Raw genomic sequence first — 13,231 nt, forward strand, 5'->3', positions numbered from 1 at the left:
ACAATATTGGTGTTATTTTGCAGGAGGGATTGGGAAAGCTGTGTGTCTTACAACCTCCCGAGTAATGTGGCACCTTAGGAGGACTCACTTTGTTCTCCTCCCCTCAGCCTGGAGGCCTCCCACTAGTTTTACAGAAGCAGCTGAGTTTTGGGAAAAGCTATTATCATTTGTACTGTAGTCTAAATTTCTTTTAAAGTTAGCTTGGTCTACTAGCCCAGGAATAATTTAGAGAAAGGCAAGATGAGGGTTGGTTTAGCTTAGCTTACTATTAGAATTTTCCTGCTGATATAACTTTTGCAAAGTGATTTCATTGTGAGGGTGCTCAGCTGGCTTCAATGTTTATATTTGGAAATCCTCAGAGTTTAGCTTTAGTCTAGACTACCTGTATCTGTTGCCCCGTCACCACACGGCATTTGCTAATTTATCTCCCTACTTCTATCATCCCCCACTGTTTCTCAATTCTTTTTAAATTCAAATCAGATTAGGTTCTTGCTTTAGTCAAAAACCTTAAATGACTTACATTCCTCTTAGGAAAAAAAAATCAATGTTATTTAGGTCAAAAGAGCTCTTCATTACCTGGCCCATGCTCCTCTAGCCAGTATCTTTTGCTTTAAGGACAAAAGGTCATTTACTTGCCTTATTTTGATTCCACAAACACACATCTTCCTGCTTCAGGGTCTTTACAAATACCGCGCTCTGCCAGAGAAGCTCCCACTTTGTCTGTTTATGCATTTTCTATTTATCTTTCAGATCTCAGATGATGTAGCGCTTCCTCAGGGAAGACTTATGCAACCCCTGAAGTATTAAAGACATCCCCCAACTTATTTTTCTTTCATAAGACTTCACACACTTGGTAATAATGCACTGATTTGCATAAGTATTTTGGTTAAGTCTTTAGCTCTTCTTTGAGTTATCATAGTATCTCCTAGCTCCAGTTGAAGGCTTGGTACAAAGTTCCTGTTTGATGACTATTGGCTGAATGAATGGATGAAATGACAAGTTTTATATTGCTAAGCCTCAGAACACTTCTTTGGAAAAAGGTATTCCAATTATATCATTCTACCAAGAGATATCTGAAGCTGGAAGAAATAAAAAAGCATGCCTATGCTCACCAAGAGCAACTTAAACCTGAAATCAAAGCTCATGTTATAACCACTACTGTACAGCGGCTGAAGTCAAAGGGTCTGGGCTAAACAGAACTGGCTTTAAACTTGGTTAGGACATGCACTTATTCTGCAATAAGGCAAATCAATTTCTTTACAAATTGGTTTCCTCATCGATAATCTAGAGTTCATAATAATAGCAATACATAACATAATTGTGATAATCAAGTGACATAATAAAGATAAGGCACCGTGAAGGATGGCTGCAATCTCAGTCATAGCAGTCAATATTACTTTCCCCAAACATTTCTGACTCAGTTTTGAATAGAATGTCACCATTCATGCATTTTAGATTCTTTTGCCTTTGCCTGTATTAATTGCTGTAGATCTCATCTCTTTGCCTTCATTGTGCAATTCTTACCCAGGAGAGAGTAAACTCAAATATGATCCTATCATTTTAGATACACGTGCTCAAAAAACATGGGCAGTTGTCTGATAGAGGTAGGATTCTCTTATTGTGTAGTATTGTAAACCAGATGATTGGACTGACTTTATTTTATGCAACTGTATAACATTGGCACAGAGCATTTTTAAAGAAAAAAAAATCGATTTACAATTAGAAAACCTACCCAGACTAAGTCCATTAGTCCTTCTAAAAAATTTAAAATGCTTATATATTTCTTATATTATTAAGATCACACTGTGCTTTTAACAGTTCATGTGATTTTATAAACATCTTCGTAATTATCATCAAATTATCTTCATAGATACAAGCTTATTATGCCTACAAAACATTCATCTAAATAGATATTCAAAAGTATTTCTCTGTTGGACATTTAGGATATTTATAATGGTTTGCAATTATAAATATACTGCAATTAATGTTTGTAAATAACTTTTTTCTCTGTGGAATTATTTTCTTTAGATAAATTCCCCAGAGAGGGTAATTAGTTGTATTCTTATTACTACATGTCTGTTACACATTAATGGCCATATCTCAAGGAGCTAGAGCATAGTTTGTACAAAATTCTACTGACTTAATGCACAGATAAGTCTAAAAATTTAAAACTGCACATTCACACAATGCTCAGAAAGTATCAGTAATTAGTGAGATGTGTCTTTGGGTAGTATTTATAGAACATGAGGGCAACCTTCAATAATCCTTTTGTAAAGCTATTCACAAAAACCATATGCACTCCTTTTGAAATTACCAAATTTAGTGTCATCAAACTCAGTCAGCCAGATTGATACTATATAGTCAATAACTAGTAAAGATTATCAATTCAGTATCAAATTCAGCGTGAGTTTTAAAGTATTCATTTGTTAAGTCAATTGTGCCTTCCTAGAATAAGAATAAGAGCTTTAGACTCTAATTCTAAGCTGTGCAGTAAATTATGTATCCCTTTCTAAGTGCTCAGACATTAACTAGAGTCAATTCTCTTCCAAGTCTCATAGAAGTGTCAGATCTGTTTGAACTAGAGCAACTCCATCTTGAATAGGGCCTGGGTAAAATGAGGCTGAGACATGCTGGGCTGCATTCCCAGGAGGTTAAAACATTCTAAGTTACAGGATGAGATAAGAGGTGGGCACAAGATACAGGTCATAAAGACCTTGCTGATAAAACAGGTTGCAGAAGAAGAAGCCGGCTAAAACCCACCAAAACGAATATGGTAATGAGAGTGACCTCTGGTCATCCTCACTGCCACACTCCCACCAGCACCATGACAGTTTACAAATGCCATGGCAATGTTAGAAAGTTACCCTATATGATCTAAAAAGGGAGGCATGAATAATCCACCCCTTGTTTAGCCTGTAATCAAGAAATAACCATAAAAATGGGCAACCAGCAGCGCGTGGGCTGCTCGGCAGATGGGGTAGCCACTCTTTTATTTCTTTACTTTTCTAATAAACTTGCTTTCACTTTATTCTATGAACCTGCTTTGAATTCTTTCTGGGAAAGATCCAAGAACCTTCTGAGGCCTGGATGGGGACCACTTTCTGGTAACAAAAGTCCCAGACTAAATCTTGGGATTGTCAAGTTGCATGTGACAGTTAGTTATACCTGATAATCTTTGAGTTAGTAAAATGAAAGTTTGCCTATTTCATTTGAAAATGCCAGCATGTCATGTTCTAAACTTTAGCAGGGCTTTGGTCTGGTTTAACTAAAGATCTTCTTTACCAGCATTGCCTAAATAGTTGCAGATTTATTGTTAACGTGCATCAGATAAATGTAAGGAAGTACATAGAATAAAGCCCAGGATTTCTGGCCAAAGTGTTACATAAAAAGCAAAGTTTTCTTATTAATGCAAGATTTCAGTAAAATACACATTTTGCTCTTTGAAAGTAAATTTAAAAGTGAAATAGAAGATTATTTTCTGATGCAAGTCAGGGTTCAGTTAGGAATTTTAAATTACTTTTCCATGGTATATAATAAAACTAGGAAATGAAACACAACTGGTTTAAATAAAATGTTTGCCTTTTCTTGCATTCTTTAATACATTACTTAATTTATGAGAGAATTTTCATAAATGTATAAAACATGTTCTTCAAAATGCAAAATTACTAGAGTGCCTTTTTCTCTTCCCATAATTTATTATTCACCCATAGTAACTTTATTCAAACAGAGCATGCTCTGTTTCCTTATCTCCTTACCAGCTCTATTGCTAACAGCAATTTCACACTTACAGATTTCTGATATTTCATTTAATCTTTGTAAAAGCAAACTTGGCTAGACCATGAGTTATTATAAATTCCAAAAAAATATGTTTCCATTTTCCTTTTGTTCTTTTTTATTTTTTGAGATGGAGTCTCACTCTGTCACCCAGGCTGGAGCACGGTGTCACGATCTTGGCTCACTGCAACCTTCACCTCCCAGGTTTAAAGGATTCTCCTGGTTCAGCCTCTCAAGTAACTGGGTCTACAGGGTCATGCAACCATGCCTGGCTAATGTTTGTGTTTTTAGTAGAGACAGGGTTTTGCCATGTTGGTCAGGCTGGTCTTGAACTCCTGACCCTAGGTGATCCATCTGTCTCAGCCTCCCAAAATGCTGGGATTACAGGCATGAGCCACCACTGCGCCCATCACTATTCTTTAATTTCCACCTCCAGCTCCCAAAATGCCTGGATTATAGGCGTGAGCCACCACTGTGCCCATCACCATTCTTCAATTTCCACCTCCCCTTAGCAGTAGTCACCTGCAATCCTAAGACATCTTTTATGACAACCTCTTCCAAATATCTATACCTATAGTTTTCCAATCTACAGGTGGGATTTCTCTAGGAATGAATAAAGGTACCAGGTATGTACCTATTCATTCAGAGATAAACTGTGGCGAGAAGCTTTGCTCCTAATTATCTTTGAGAATATATGGGTTTGATTTCTCACAAATTGAACAGGAGTATTGTATTTCATATTTCATACTCATTGGTGAGTTTGACAATATGTTTAAACAGCTTGATTTTTTATGTACCAATTTTATAATTAAGGCATAGAACTTTTGTCAGCTCTGAATAAATTTACCCCATAATAGAAACTCAAGAAATTAATTTTGGCAACAAATAAAAATACATAAGTAGCTGACTGGACATTAAAATCAGTAACATAATGCTTGATGATAAAATGGAAAGCAGAGGGACAGATGGCAGGCTTTAATTTGAGGACATACTGAAACTGGTCATTCTAATTTTTGGACTAATGTATGTTTCTGTTGCTACTATGTGCTAAGATATTTGTTGAAGAAGCAGAATAAAAGTGGCCAGTATAAAAGGATAAAAATCACGGTCCTCTGATTTTCAACTATGTGCTTCATTAAATTTGCATTGCGTATTTTATGTTAGAAAGGAAACAAAAAAGGACTGTGACATTGCTTGAGATTTTCAAAGGAAAACTGGCAAAGAAGAATGACTAAGGAAGAACAATGAGGATAGTTACAAAACAGAAATCAGATAATAAGAAATGTCTTAAGATAGTGCACTTATTTCTTAGAAAATAGAGGGTAGAGAGAGGACTTCTGCAGGGAAATGACCTGCGGGCGACTTGTGACTCGATTTGAGTGTTTCAGAAATGCAAAGGCATATGGTGCCTTGTTAAGTAACAAGTTTCCCGATCCAGATACTTGTAAGCCAAAGATTAATGTTAATTAGAAAAATTGATGTTTTATAGGTGTTTGATTTTTTAGGTAAAAACTTAACTGCTTGACATCTGGGCTCTTCTCCAAATATAAGATCATACTTTTTCTAAACAATTTCTCTTTGAGGAGGTGTTTTCCAAAACTGCTATTTTGGCTAGGTTATTTCTTCTTCATAGGAAGCATATCAGAGCTGTTACAAGCTAAGAAATAATGTGGTTTTATTTTTAGCTTTTGTTTATACTTCAGGCTATGTAATATTACATGCAAAATGAATTGAAATGAGAAGAATTTTCTGATGTATCTATTCACAAATAATTTCATTATAGAGAAAGAAACAACACATTTCGACATTTTTTCTTCCTAGATATAATTGTAAATAGTGATTCAAGGTAAAATATGCATATATTAATAATAACATCAGAAAAAATATGGGAAAAACCTATTAACATAATTTTGTTTTGAAATGAAATCATATTATAAAATATATAGGTAAATAAAGTTTTAATGTGTTGTTCTATAATATCTAAGAGGTTGCCTTATGATAATATGTAATGTCAAAATAAGGCAGCCTTAAATACTCTTCATTTTAAATATTTTAAGAACAGTTTTGCTTCAGTTCGAACTTCATATTTTTAGTGTTAGAAAAGGTCTTGCATATTAACTGGCAATTCTTTCCTTAAAAGTAAAATAAACTGCAAAAAAGTTGGTAATTTTGTAAAATTGTTCATTGAAATTAGTAGAAAATAAAGGATTAATATATGACTTTCTCTCACTAATACTGTAACTGGGTATATTAGCCTTGAAATGCATTTTAGAGCTTTTTTTCCCCTTCTTAATCTGAGAATGTAGCCTTGAAAAGTATGTGCAACCCTTTATTTCCTCCTTTTCCTACCATAAAACCCCCTTAAACCACGCACATTTATCTAACTGTGTGCTCATTGAAGTTACACCACGCACATTAACTATGTGCACACTTAACTATACGATTAGCTTCCAGGGGCTAATGATGAGACAGACCAGGCGGGGAGACCCAGCTGCACAATTCCAGAGTTTGCCTCAAAGTAATTAGTCAACAACCTGGGCATGGTTGAGATGATGCCAGCCTGCTCTCCAGGTAAAGCACGACTCAAGATAGCCACCAGAACAGGACACACAGACTTTGTATTCAGAACTGTTTCCACATTCAGAACTTCCCATTCCAAGTTCCCTTTGTTCCAGCCTAAAGTTTGAAATGATTTCTTTAAGGTACTAGCCTTGACCATTTCCTCACTGCTAGCTCTGGAATAAAGTCAATTACTAAATCTCATCCCTGTTATTGGCTTTGCAAGCAGCAAGCGGTTGAGCCCACAGTTAGTTACGATACTAGTAATACTAGTAATAATAATAATAGCATCGATAGCTAACAATTGATATGTTACTGATTTATCAAAATGGGGGAATTGCAATTGAGAAAGAGTAATTCACGTAGAACAGGCTGTGTGGGAAACTGGAGTTTTATTACTACTCAGATCAGTCTCTCTGAGCATTTGGGGTTCAGAGTTTTTAAGGATAATTTGGCGGGGAGAGGGAAGGCCAGTGAGTTGGGAGTTCTGACTGGTCAGGTCAGAGATGAAATCACAAGAAGTCGAAGTTGTCCTCTTGTGCTAAGTCAGTTTTTTGTTGGGGGCTGCAAGGTCAGATGATCAGTTTATCAGCTGGGTGGAGCCAGCTGATCCATCAAGTGCAGGGTCTGCAAAATATCTCCAGATCGCATCTTACATTAAAAAATGGTGACGATATCTCAAGGAACAACTCGGGGCGGTATAAGAATCTTGGACCTCCAACTGCTTGACTCTTAGGAATGAACAAGGACAGCTTGAAGGTTAGAAGCAAGATGGAGTAAGTTAGGTCAGATCTCTTGCACTGTAATAATTGCCTCAGTTACAATATTTGCAAAGGTGGTTTCAATGGCAACATTTTTGTAAGCATTTTACATGATTAACACATATATTATTTCCAAAAAGCTCAAGATAAATATTGCCCCATTTATAGGTGAAAAAATGGAGGCAGAGAGAGATAAAATGAAACACTGAAGTTCCTTTTGGTAGGGAGGCAGGGGCCTTAAGACTGGAATATCGGGCAGTTGAGTCACAGAATCTGAATTTTGGACTATTATACTATACTACCTCTCCAAATTGAGGTATTTTGGGTCATCCCCCTGAAAATTTTATTCAGGCCAGGTGCAGTGGCTCATGCATGTAATCCTAGCACTTTGGGAGGCCAAAGTGGGTGGATCATCTGAGGTCAGGAGTTCGAGACCAGCCTGACCAATATGGAGAAACCCCATCTCTACTAAAAATACAAAATTAGCTGGGTGTGGTGCCACATGCCTATGCTCCCAGCTACTCAGGAGGCTGAGGCTGAAGAATTGCTTGAATCCGGGAGGCGGAGGTTGCAATAAACTAAGATTACGCCATTGCATTCCAGCCTGGGCACCAAGAGCGAAACTCCATCTCAAAAAATAAAATAAAATAAAATAAAAAATTTTTTCATAAAATGTTTAAGGACAGTGACAAGGAAATGGTAGTTGGCTGAGGAATTTATTGCTTGCGGTTTGAATATCCTGGATGACAACTAAAAGATATCTCAAGGTCTTTTCTGGGCAGTAACTCTGTGGAGATGCCTCTGCTGGAAACCTGGGGTTTGGAGACTATGTGGTAGAGATAACAGAGTAGACCTCTGAAGCTTATCTGAGGAGCTGTCTTCTAAACAGAAGCTCCTGTAAAGTTATTCAAATGGAAACACTGAGTTGCCTGTTTTGAGAGCTGAGAGAAAGCAAGTGGAAGGACTGGAAGACTCAAGAAAGCAAACAATGGAGGAATTAGTCAGCACGTCTAGCATCACTGCATGGGCATAGGTCATGGTTGCCATTGCCAATAAGAAAAAACTGCTCAGTGATCTTGAAACTGGCTTTGCAAAATTATGACTGAGACAGTGAAAGAGATCTAACCTAACTGACTCCATCTTTTTTCTAACCTTTAAGCTGTCCTTGTTCCTTCCTGGCTAGAGGCTGAACTAACTTTGGGAGGAAATTACAGTTTAAAACAAAGCTGATAACAGCCCTTTCCCTAAACAAACATCCTTCTTCCCTGAGGAGTAGATTGCCTTTGTAGGACTAACAAATTAGCCATAATATTATAAATTATGGTTCAGGAGTCCTGCATCTGGATACTACATGATTCTGACCCTCTCTAAACTGCTCCTAAGATCCGAGCTTGAGATATTTTGTAGACCCTGCAACTGATGGATCAGCTGGAACCACCCAGAAGGATAAACTAGATCATCTGATTTTGCAGCCCCCACCCAAGATCTGACTCAGTACAAGAGGACAGCTTCAACTTCCCATGATTTTATCTCCTATCTAACCAATCAGCACTATTGGCTCACTGGCTTCTCCCCACCTACCAAGTTGTCCTTAAAAACTCTGATCCCGGAATACTCAGGGAGGCTGATTTGAGTAATAATAAAACTCTGGTTTCTTGCACAGCCTGCTCTGCATGATTTATTCTTTCTCTATTGCAATTCCCCTGTCTTGATAAATCAGCTTTGTCTAGGCAGTGGGCAAGGTGAACCTATTGGGCGGTCACAGTCTCACTTAGTCTAGGGTTTTTAGGCTGTACTCTGATGTCTCTTTCAGGTCTGGAAGTCCTGAGGCATAGCACGATATGTGGACAGACAAGCAAATTGAGAAAAGCAGAGAGTAATGGAAGGTTATGTAGAGGGCAAGGAAGACTTTGCAAAGTCACCAAGAGCAGGAGCAGGAGCTGTAGCCTTTAGACAATGTTGGAATTCCTCTTTACAGTAGATACAATAATGAAACAGAAAGAGGGGAGACCTTTTTGGTTAGTTATCCTGAAAAAACAGAATCCCAGAAAATGACACATGGCCCATCATAGAGAAAGATAACAAAAATGAAAGACATAGACATAGTAGTGTTCGGGATTCTTTCTGGTGAAAGAACTTTAGGCAAAGCCTAACTCTTTCAAGATAATCAGAAAATCTTTGACTGTAAGCACTCTTAAGACCTGTAAGCAGTCCCTCTAACACCTCTCTGCTTCAAGATGTCCCACCTTTCCAAGTCAAACCAATGAATACCTCACATGTTTCATGCCTCTACCTACAACTTCTGTCTCCCTAAAATATATAAAGCCAAGCTGCAGCCTGAACACCTTGGGCACATGATCTCAGTACCCCAGGCCATAAGTACTCATATTTAGCTCAAAATAAACCTCTTTAAGTATTTTACGGAGTTGGCTTTTTGCTTAAACACTTTTGCTTTTGTGTTTAATTTTATTTTATTTTGGCTTTTCTTTTTTTAGCTATTTGGATTTTGTATATATGTGCCTAAACTGTTATATTTAATTTATACACTGCTTACTCTTTTTTTTTTTTTTTTGAGACAGAGTCTTGCTCTGTCGCCAGGCACCAGGCTAGAGTGTAGTGGCGTGACCCCAGTTCACCACAACCTCTCCCTCCTGGGTTCAAGCAATTCGCCTGCCTCAGCCTCCTCAGTAGTTGGGACTACAGGCGTGTGCCACCATGCCCAGCCAATTTTAGTATTTTAGTAGAGATGAGGTTTCACCATGTTGGCCAGGATGGTCTAGATCTCTTGACCTCATGATCCACTTGCCTTGGCCTCCCAAAGTGCTGGGATTATAGGCGTGAGCCACTGCATCTGGCCAGATATATTTTTAATAACCTCAAGTAAACAAACTGAATCTGGAATGGCCACTGAAGACTGTAGGTAAGCATTTAGCACAGGACTAAAGAGAGACTTACACACAATGAGAAACAGATATGTAAATTCAAACTATGCTTCAGTAGGGAGTACTTGTAAGTTTGGCTTTTAACACCATTGCCAGAATGATTAATTCTATGAAGACTGCAAGATACTAAGGTATTTCTAAACTATACCATTTCCTTCTTCCTCTTTTTCTATTATATTTCTAGAAACTAGGCTTTATGAAGAGATTGCAAGAGTTTTTGTTTTATTTATTTGTTTTTTTTTTCTATTTTAACTGAAGACATATTTATAGTATTTGCTCAGAGGGTATTCATTTGAATTATCACTGAAAATGTTGCCATTGGAGACAGAAAAACATTGGAGAATGATTCAGTACAGCATGCCCTTTTGTCTAACAAGAATTTGCTTCTACTTGACTCTTAGGTTTGTTGCTCAGAGATCAGCAACATGATCAATTATTCATGTTTTCTAATTAAGCCCTGCTGATTATGCCTAAAAGGAAACTTTATTTTGGAGAGAATGTGTTCTTAATGTTTTTCGATACAACAATAATTTGTCAGACGGTGACATAAGTCTCTTTAGGATCCTTAGAAACCTGTTTGTTTGCTTTAGAACTCACATATAGCTAATAGCCATCATGTTGAAGATCCTTAACTTGTTTATTTCATGTCTGGTTTAAAGATGATGACATCTGATATTTTGCTAATGTCTGTATTGGAAATATTGAAAAATTCCAAAGACTATTCTGTTGCTATGCAGTTATCTAGTAGTTGTAGCATGAAACACTAAAATGAACTTAATTTCAAATTTGAATGAAGTGATTTTGAATATCATATGTGTGCGTGCGTGTGTGTGTGTGTATACTAGCCTTTTCTTGTTGGTTTCTGTGTGAACAAAAAGTGCTTCATACGTAAAAACTGGCCAGCTTTCATTATTTTTGACAATATTCACCCTCTAATCAAGAGAATGTTTGATTTTAAACACGAATATTTCCCCATTATATCTTTCCATTAAACTCCCCTAAGGTAAATCTTCCAAAAGCTTAATCAATGTATGATTCTTCAAAACACTGAAATTTAGATTATTTTAGCTACATACTCTCAAATCAAAATGATTGTATGCATTTTAATAATTCCATTCTTGTCTTTCCTTAACTTTTATGATCTTAGTACATTTCCTTTTTCACATATTTAATAGGTAAAAAATATAAAGTGAATATATTAAGCTATACAGATATCTTTAAAGTATTTTCATTTTTTTTGCAAATGATCTATTGATAAGATAGAAAGGAATATTCTAGCTAGTCTGAACAACAAAACAGTGACAATAGGATAAAGTTCTGATTCATTTATTTTGGCTAAAATTATTAATCAGATTACATAGAGAAATAGTCACTCTATTATTTCTTGAGAAGACATCGCAAGTTTACCACTTTCAAAAAGTAAATTCTCTTTTATAGACTGCTTCTGATCTTGATGAATATTTTTTCTTATTTTCTCCTATAGAATTTACAGAGATTAAAGATGTGATTTGAATAAAATGATATCTCCTTATTAAAATAAAACTCATATATTTATTTGATATATAAATACGTATTAACATTATTCTAAACTCAAATTTATATTTTTATTAATAGGTATAATATTGGGCCTTGAATTAGAAGAGTAAAAATATATTTAGAAATTGCTTGAATTTCATCTAAGCTTGGAACTAAAATTTAAGACAGTTTAAATATTTTCAATATGCACTTTTTCTTGATAATTTAATACTTAATTAAAAAAAGTTATAATTTCACTTATTGTGATAGAAATACAGTATGAAAAGAACAAATTCAAGATTTTGACAGATCTTTAGATCTAACCTTAACCAGTTTAACATGTGTTTGTAAAGAATTATTATATTGTATACCACATATTAAGAAAGGATTTCAGATAATGTTTTGTATGCAATCAAATAACGAAATACTAGAATAAAATAAAGTATGGGAGCATATAGCATTCTAATGTTAGTTTTAAGAAAAAGACAAGATAAACCTTCTGATAGCATATTTATCTCATACTCCATATCAATGACCACTTAAGTTCTTTAAATTAGTCCTTGCCTTGGATAGCACATCATACCAACTAAGAGCTGACTCCCTAAATGCTGTGTTGACAAAAAAACTTATCAGGAGCAGAGTCCTTTTTTAAACTTTCTTTTTTTTTTGAAAATTTATTAAAAACATGAAAATTTATTACTACAGTGTTTTCACCATTAAAATTTATGATCTTGGTCTTTCCTCCTTGCCTTTGTATAGTGCCAAAAGAGAGACATTGGCTACTTTGACAACCTTAAAGTGGACTTCAGGAGCATCACCAACAGCAACCATAACTTCATCGTTTTCCTCAATAAAGTTCAAGCAACCATCATGTAGTGCAAAGGCTGTGATTTTCTTGCCATTTTTGATCCATTGGACCCTGACACACTTCCTAATGGCAGAACTTGGCTATTTGGTTTCAACTACAACATTTTGTAGCACGATTCCTTTTTCAGGAGAAGCGCTTCCAAAAGGCTGGTCTTCAGGGCTGTGCCTAAATGGGCTGTCTTGTACTGTTTATCATGCCACTTCTGGCCTCATCAGCGACTATGGAGCTTCTTAGCAGTGCAAAGTACATGACACCAGCCCATTCTGCTGACACCACGGGCCTGAGAGAAAGAGAGACTTAAACTATCTAGAAATTATTTATTCATTAAGGGCACATTGTGTTTTGCATGATTCTGAAGTGGATAAAATACTTTACCATAGAAATATTTTAATGTTGATAGAATTCTCAGCTACCCTTGAGTTTGGGCTTTATTTTACCATGCATTGCCAACCTGTTTACGAACAATATTAAGAGTGATTTACATAGGGCTACATGATAACAATTTTAAACCCATTTTAAGATGTCTACGGGTAATTAAATACCCAGAATTTAATTGGAACTTGGATTTTGTTTATAATATTTGTTTATATTATTGCAGGTGGAAAGATTTATAAAACAGTTTTCTGAATTCTCTCACCTTGTCACATAGATTTTGCTAAGGCTCTGCAATTTTTGTGGAATGCTCTACAATTGCATTTTCTGTTAAAAAGTACTTTAAATAGTTTTCACAATGTTATTGTAAGGAAAAAGTTAGGCCAGCATTTTTACCTTCCTTAATCTTCAAACTAGCATGAAAATAGACTGTTTCTACA

General features: G+C 36.0%; 1 pseudogene; it reads right to left on the bottom strand.

The window, feature by feature from the left end:
- Positions 1–12,236: 12,236 nt before the first annotated feature.
- On the bottom strand, positions 12,237–12,681 carry LOC116560761 (annotated as a pseudogene).
- Positions 12,682–13,231: the final 550 nt, after the last annotated feature.

Source organism: Sapajus apella, unplaced genomic scaffold, assembly GCF_009761245.1.
Source record: "Sapajus apella isolate SASKATOON/1434 unplaced genomic scaffold, GSC_monkey_1.0 scaffold27, whole genome shotgun sequence".
NCBI classification, from domain to species: Eukaryota; Metazoa; Chordata; class Mammalia; order Primates; family Cebidae; genus Sapajus; species Sapajus apella.